This window comes from Podarcis tiliguerta, assembly GCF_965153285.1.
Source record: "Podarcis tiliguerta genome assembly, chromosome: 9".
Taxonomy (NCBI): domain Eukaryota; kingdom Metazoa; phylum Chordata; class Lepidosauria; order Squamata; family Lacertidae; genus Podarcis; species Podarcis tiliguerta.
In genome coordinates, this window is record NC_139542.1 from 7,716,657 (window position 1) to 7,723,433 (window position 6,777).

Consider the following 6,777-nt stretch of genomic DNA (forward strand, 5'->3'; position numbering starts at 1 on the left):
TTCTGGGTCATGTGGCCAACATGACTAAGCTGCTTCTGGCGAACCAGAGAAGCACATGAAAACGCCGTTTACTTTCCTGCCAGAGCGGTACCTATTTATCTACTTGCACTTGACGTGTTATTGAACTGCTAGGTTGGCAGGAGCTGGGACCGAAGAACGGGAGCTCGCCCCGTCACGGGGATTCAAACTGCCGGCCTTCCGATTGGCAAGCCCTAGGCTCTGTGGTTTAGACCACAGCGCCACCCGCATCCCTATGAAGAGCACTAAAAGCTATCAAAGTTGGGGACCATCACTACTTCTTGTGGGAGCAACTTCAATCATTTAGGCAGTTTATGAAGAAAGGCTTTCTATTGTCTGCCCTGATTTTTTCAGCATCCAATATCATTGGATGTCTCCAAGTTCTAGTGTTATGAGAGAGGGATAAAAAGTTTTCTCCCGTAATAATTCAACCACCTAGAATTAGGTGGCTCTGCATGTCATTAACTCTGGCTCCACCTACTTTTGACCTCCCTGCCTTCTGCCCTGTCAGTCCCAATGGGCAGCACCCACAATTGCATTTCCACCTTGCAAGGTCTTGGGTCAGGACATTCATTACAATTGTACGGTTAGCACTGTGCTCTCCTAATTTGCACTTTTGCTAATTTGAGCTGAACTTTGCCAGCTCCTTGCAGCTGCCACTGCACACGAAATGCCTTTCTTTTAAAAAGAAGTATTTGGAGCACAATCGTCCTGCTGTTTCTTTCATTTGTGGAAATATTATAGCTCACAAATTATAGTCGTAGACAAAGATGAGACAAGTTTTCTAACTATTAATATTTCCCCAGCAGCCGCAAAGCAGGACAGCAGCATCCATACTCATCATAATAACTCTGTGGCCATAAATATCTCAATGTATGCTACTGCGAGTTCTGTATTAGGGAGTTTCTACATCACAAAGCATGATTACTCTTATTTCAGGGTTTTTTCTGTGAAAAAGGCAATATATATTCAGTTCTTTTGGCATCCTGCCATGTTCCTGATTCACTCCTGAGGGAAATGAACTATAATGGGTTTGAGTACTTTTTTTTTTATTTCTGTAAAAAAGGGAAGAAAAAAAGCAATATCCCCCTATTATGATTTATTATGAGCATTGCTAGTTTGCATATCCATAGCATTGGAACCGGTGGCAAACAATGAATACAGCAGCAACGTGAGGCTGAAATGAGGGCGGGGGAGAGAGATAATTTATAGTTGGGATCTTATTGAGATTTTTGATTTGTTTGAGCCTTGAGGTCCCTTGTCAGACAGTCCATGAGAACTTCAGTATCCAGGAAGCAAGGCCTGCCTAAGATCAGACCCCTTGGAAACTAGCAAGGCTCAACATTTTGTTTCGGAATGAATGGAAAATTGACTTATCATAGAATTGTAGAGTAGGAAGGGACCCTAAGGGTCATCCAGTCCAACCCCCTGCAATGCAGGAATGTCAACTAAAGCATCCATGACAGGTGACCATCCAACCTCTACTTAAAAACCTCCAATAAAGGAAAGTCTACAACCTCCCAAAGGTTATCTGTTCCACTGTTTGACAGTCCTTCCTGTTGTGGAAAAGAGGAAGCTAGACTGTATAGGTTTTTGTTCTGATCCAGTAGAGATCTTATGATGTTCTTATTACAGGGATGAATGACAGGACGTAGATGGGATGTCCATTTGCATGGTGCTAAGCAGCCTTCACTTAAGACTAGGGAATGGAAGTATATGTTAATTTCAGTTCTCTGAGTTTCTCATTTTTCCAGTCTTAAATTCAGTTTGTCGCATTACCGCATCAGTTCACAAATTCTTCTTTTAAACCCTCATGAAAATTCTCCAGCACTTTCTCCTAATAAAGACATTTTTGTTTGCAGTTTTGAGTAACGAACACATTCTTGCAAGCAATTTCTCCTAACAAAATGCTTTTTTCCTTACGTTTTTGCAAAATAATAATAATCATTTTCATGCACAGTGTCCTCTAATATATGCATTTTTGCAAAACACTGGTTGGAGATCTGCATTGCAAAATTCAGAGACGTTTGAACGTCAAATGGTGGCTGTGTTGCAGTTCTCATTCTGTTTTGAAAAGTGCAAATTTGATAGTCACCTTTACATGACAACTGAATTGAATTATTCCCCGCTCCATACCTGAGACAAATGCTATTGTCTGAAGATGAAGCAAGATTCTCTGTGCTTCTCTTGTTCCATGTTCTCATTTGTGTTACGTAGCCAAGCTCACGGTGAGATGTTTAGATACTTAGCATTACCGATGCTGAAAAATGGATATGGCCACAGTTTGCTTGTTTTGATCATTTTGTCATAGCTGTGGTGCAGTTCAAGCACTTCCCTTTCCCTTCCTGCCTTTCCTTTGCAGCTCTTTAAAGTTCTGAAACTGCAACAGTTCAAGAAGATGACAACCTCCTATCAGCCTTCAATTCTGATTTAGTTCTTTTGTTACCAGCTGGAATCCAATTCTACTTGTGAATATCCTCCTTTTGGGCTCTTGTAGGGCTGGAAAGAGTTTCAAGGAAGTTTTATCAAATTTAAACTTTCCAAGAAGCTGGCCAACAAGGATCTATCAAACGGTGTCATCTATTCAGCCATCTATCAAATGCTACACTCTCCCATTTATATTAAGGCAATAGCAAATTGTTGTGGAACCTGGGGAAATATACCATAAACATTCCACTTTTACAAAACTCTTGCTGTATAGAATTTTATTTTCAGATGCATGAAATTCAACTGGATAAAAATACCCCACTGGGAAGATTAAAAAAAGAAAGGAAATTCCAATTGGTATATGTCTCTGTCAATCAAAACAACATGATGGGACATTTATATTCTCTTTGACTTTTACCAACCGAAAGCTAGTGGTTCAATATTTCATCTTCTGCCCCAATCAATGCACAGAATACATTCTCATGGGAGGGGCTAAAATGGAGGCAATGCCTTGATTGGTAACTGACCCTCCTTATGAAGTTTTAAACCACCATTGAAAACACATATAAGACATGTTCACCCATTACATTTAACAACATATACAGTATGTGTATCTTTGTACACAATAGTTGAGTTATACACATGTACAGTAATACACATCCAATGTTTAGTGAGCATATAGACTGTGTACTTGTGTGCACAATGTAAATGAACAAGTGCACACTTTTTCACGTGAGCTCTTGTACATGTGTAGAGACAGCTTGTACCTGAGTTCACTGTAATGTGTGAACACTGAACTCTGGTGCAGATTTGGGGAAGGCACTGAGTACATGTGGGGGATAGATATGGAAGAAAGTTCTACTACAAAAGCATAAAAAGGTAAAGGTAAAGGGACCCCTGACCATTAGGTCCAGTAGCAGATGACTCTGGGGTTGTGGCGCTCATCTCGCTTTATTGGCTGAGGCAGCCGGCGTACCCCTTCCGGGTTATGTGATCAGCATTACTAAGCCACTTCTGGTGAACCAGAGCAGCGCACGGAAATGCTGTTTACCTTCCCGCCGGAGTGGTACCTATTTATCTACTTGCACTTTGACATGCTGTAGAACTGCTAGGTTGGCAGGAGCAGGGACCGAGCAACGGGACCTCATCCCGTCGCAGGGATTCAAGCATACTGTATGTTAAATTACTGCGTACTTTTAACATGGAGTTTTTCCTTTGGCAGCAGCTCCCACGTGATTGGCTGACTGTGAGTCATATACGAAGCATTCCATTCTGTTGTGACTGTTATTCCAGTAATTGTTGTTTTTTTAACTGCTTTCTGGTTCTTTCTCTGCATGTGAGGGAGAATGGCTGCTGAGAGATGTTTCTTGGGATATCCCTGAGGACAGTGTTATGTCAGTGTGATCAGTTTGAAGTGAAACAGACAGAGGAAGATCCCTAAACATTAAAGGGGAGAAACCTGTGCAGGAGCTCTCTATATGGAACAGAGAGAATACTGCTGAGGTCAAAGTAAAAAAGACATTTCATAATAAACTGTAAGGCCTGAGTGAGGTAAAACTACGATGCAAGTCTCAACACAGTTTTGTTTCTAAGTCTATGTAAGAAGACTTCAATGTACAATTCAAGTGAGAATGTACCCTAGTTTGAATAAGCATGAGATTGTAAATGTATTCTTCTCAGTTATATGTTTATGAAACTAAAGTTCTTTTGAATATAAAGAGTCTGGAAATGGTATAGTCTTTACAAAGAAACTATCAATCACCTAGAAGAGTTATTTAGCTTCCTAGCTGTAAGTTACTCCGTTATTTTGCATATCATCAAAATTATATATATACACACACACCAGAGCCGGATTTATGAATAAGCTAAATAAGGTATAGCTTAGGGCCCCATTCTCTTGCCCCCCCCCCCAAAAAAAAAACCAAAAGGGAAAAAAACTGGATGTAGCTTTCCAAAATATAAGATAAAAAAACCCAAATAAAATAAAACCTACATACAGCAACAGTGTTTTGTGTTGTGTAGGCTCCTATGATGTAACTAATGGGCCCCGCCTGCTATATAAAGGGCCTCATTACCTTCAGTAGCTTAGGGCCTCATCAAACCTAAATATGGCCCACACACACACACACACACACACACCATGGCCCTGTTCCTCAGTAGTGATGCCCCATTCGAATTTGTAAGAAATCAAGGGGGCTACAGAGCTCATGGCTTCTGGTGATTTTAGAATTACCGTATTTTTTGCTCTATAAGACTCACTTTTTCCCTCCTAAAAAGTAGGGGGCAATGTGTATGCATCTTATGGAGCGAAAGCAGGCTGCGCAGCTATCCCAGAAGCCAGAACAGCAAGAGGGATTGCTGCTTTCACTGCGCAGTGATCCCTCTAGCTGTTCTGGCTTTTGAGATTCAGAATATTTTTTTTCTTGTTTTCCTCCTCCGAAAACTAGGTGCGTCTTATGGTCTGGTGCGTCTTATAGAGCGAAAAATACGGTACTTCCTCTCCTCTCTATAGGCTGAACTGTCATCAACATTCTGTGAGTCCTGGGGCCTCAGAATGACTTACTAGGCTATTGTTTTGGAGCTGGAAGTGGAGGTGGGGAGTGTTTAAATCTTATTCTATTTGCTTTTAATTACTAACATAGATGCTCCTGAATACCTTTGGTGTCCCCTAAGTAAGCAGAAATCTGCCATTTCACTTCCAAAATGATAGGCACTTGATCGCCGAAGTTCAATATTATATATAATTTTGAGGAAGGATTGGTACGGCTTTGGCAAAGGAAAGGCTTTTCTCACCAATTCTTTGAGACAGTATAGACTTGGGCTTCCATGACGTTTCTGTCAAAGTGTGCCAGAAATGGATCCAGAGATAATTTAGCAGCTATGGGACTAAGGGAAGAGTCCTCTTATGGATTGGAAACCAGTTAATTAAGGAAGAGGAAGCAGGGGGTAAGAATAAACTGACAGTTCTCAGAATGAATGAAATCTAGACAAGGGTTCATCCTGGGACTCATGCAATTCAGTTTATTATAAATGAACTGGATTCTGCATTAATTTGATGCATTATAAGAAAGTGCAGTGAAATAGGCAAGTTTGCATGTGTCAGATGGCATCAAATTATGCAAGATGGTGAAATTCCAAGCAGACTGTGAAGAATTACACAAAGATCTCTTCAAAATGGATGAATGGGGAACAAAAGCAAGAAAAACAAATGGAATTCAGTGTGAAATGAAAAGTCACTGAAAAGTATTTTGTAGCCTGTGACTTCAAGCAGGGCTGGGGAGACAGAATTAATGCACGGAGCTTATCTTTTGGGTCAGAAGATGGTAGGATGAGGGAGGGGGAGAAATTTGATTAAAATTTGCTTATAACAGCAAACATACCTAATTCTTCTTTTCTGAAACAATGTAAGGACTGAGACACACCTATCCTTTGAAATTTGTAATTTGTACTTCTCCGAATTTTGCAGTTCCATTCTCAAGCCAAGTAATGTATACAAAAGTGTGCACACTCAGGTAAATGTATATCAATATGGATATATTAGTGAAAATTGCATACAAAAATGCATTGTATTAGGGGAAATGGTTTTGCAGACATGTGAATCTTAGGGAAAATTGTGTTTAAAAATGTGTACATTAGGAGAAATTTGCACAAATGTGCAGGTAAATTCCCATGATGATTTTTTATTTTAAAAAATTGGAAATGGATGTGGAAATGTGGAGAACAGAATTTAAGAGTAGAAAAACAAGCTGAGAGAAAAGCAAAGTGGCAGATTTGCATATACAGTGGTGCCTCGCAAGTCGAAAAGAATCCGTTCCGCGAGTCTTTTCATCTTGCGGTTTTTTCGTCTTGCGAAGCAAGCCCATTAGCGGATTAGCGCTATTAGCGCTATTGACAGTTTAAGGGCTATTAACGCCTATTAAAGGCTTAAGGGGTTAGCGGTTTTGCTGCTAAAATGCTTTTAGCAGCTTAGCGCTTCAGAAAAAATGGTTTTGGAGTGGAAAAAAAAACACTCAAAAATTTTCGTCAATTTTCGTCTTGCCAAGCAAGCCCATAGGGAAATTCGTCTTGCGAAGCGCCTCTGCAAACGGAAAACCCTTTCGTCTTGCGGGTTTTCCGTCTTGCGAGACATTCGTCTTGCGGGGCACCACTGTACCTAAGCAAGATATTGTCCTCTGGCTGGGAGGGCCTAATGTCCTAGTGTTCTTCATCAGAAGTGCCTTGGAATGGACCAGCCATGGGGACTCTTCAAAGTACAATTCTATTATTCTATTATTCTGAACCTTGTCCTCATCCAAGTCCTCAGCTGCATACTACCCAGATCATGTGCCACCA

At 40.6% G+C, this 6,777-nt stretch overlaps 1 long non-coding RNA gene across 1 annotated transcript; it reads right to left on the bottom strand.

Moving 5' to 3' along the window:
- Positions 1-1,113: 1,113 nt before the first annotated feature.
- On the bottom strand, positions 1,114-4,157 carry LOC310685137. Its single transcript, XR_014515092.1, has 3 exons — positions 3,640-4,157; positions 1,504-2,517; positions 1,114-1,422 (listed from the first exon to the last, which is right to left on the bottom strand). It is a non-coding gene; the product is annotated as an uncharacterized lncRNA (long non-coding RNA).
- Positions 4,158-6,777: the final 2,620 nt, after the last annotated feature.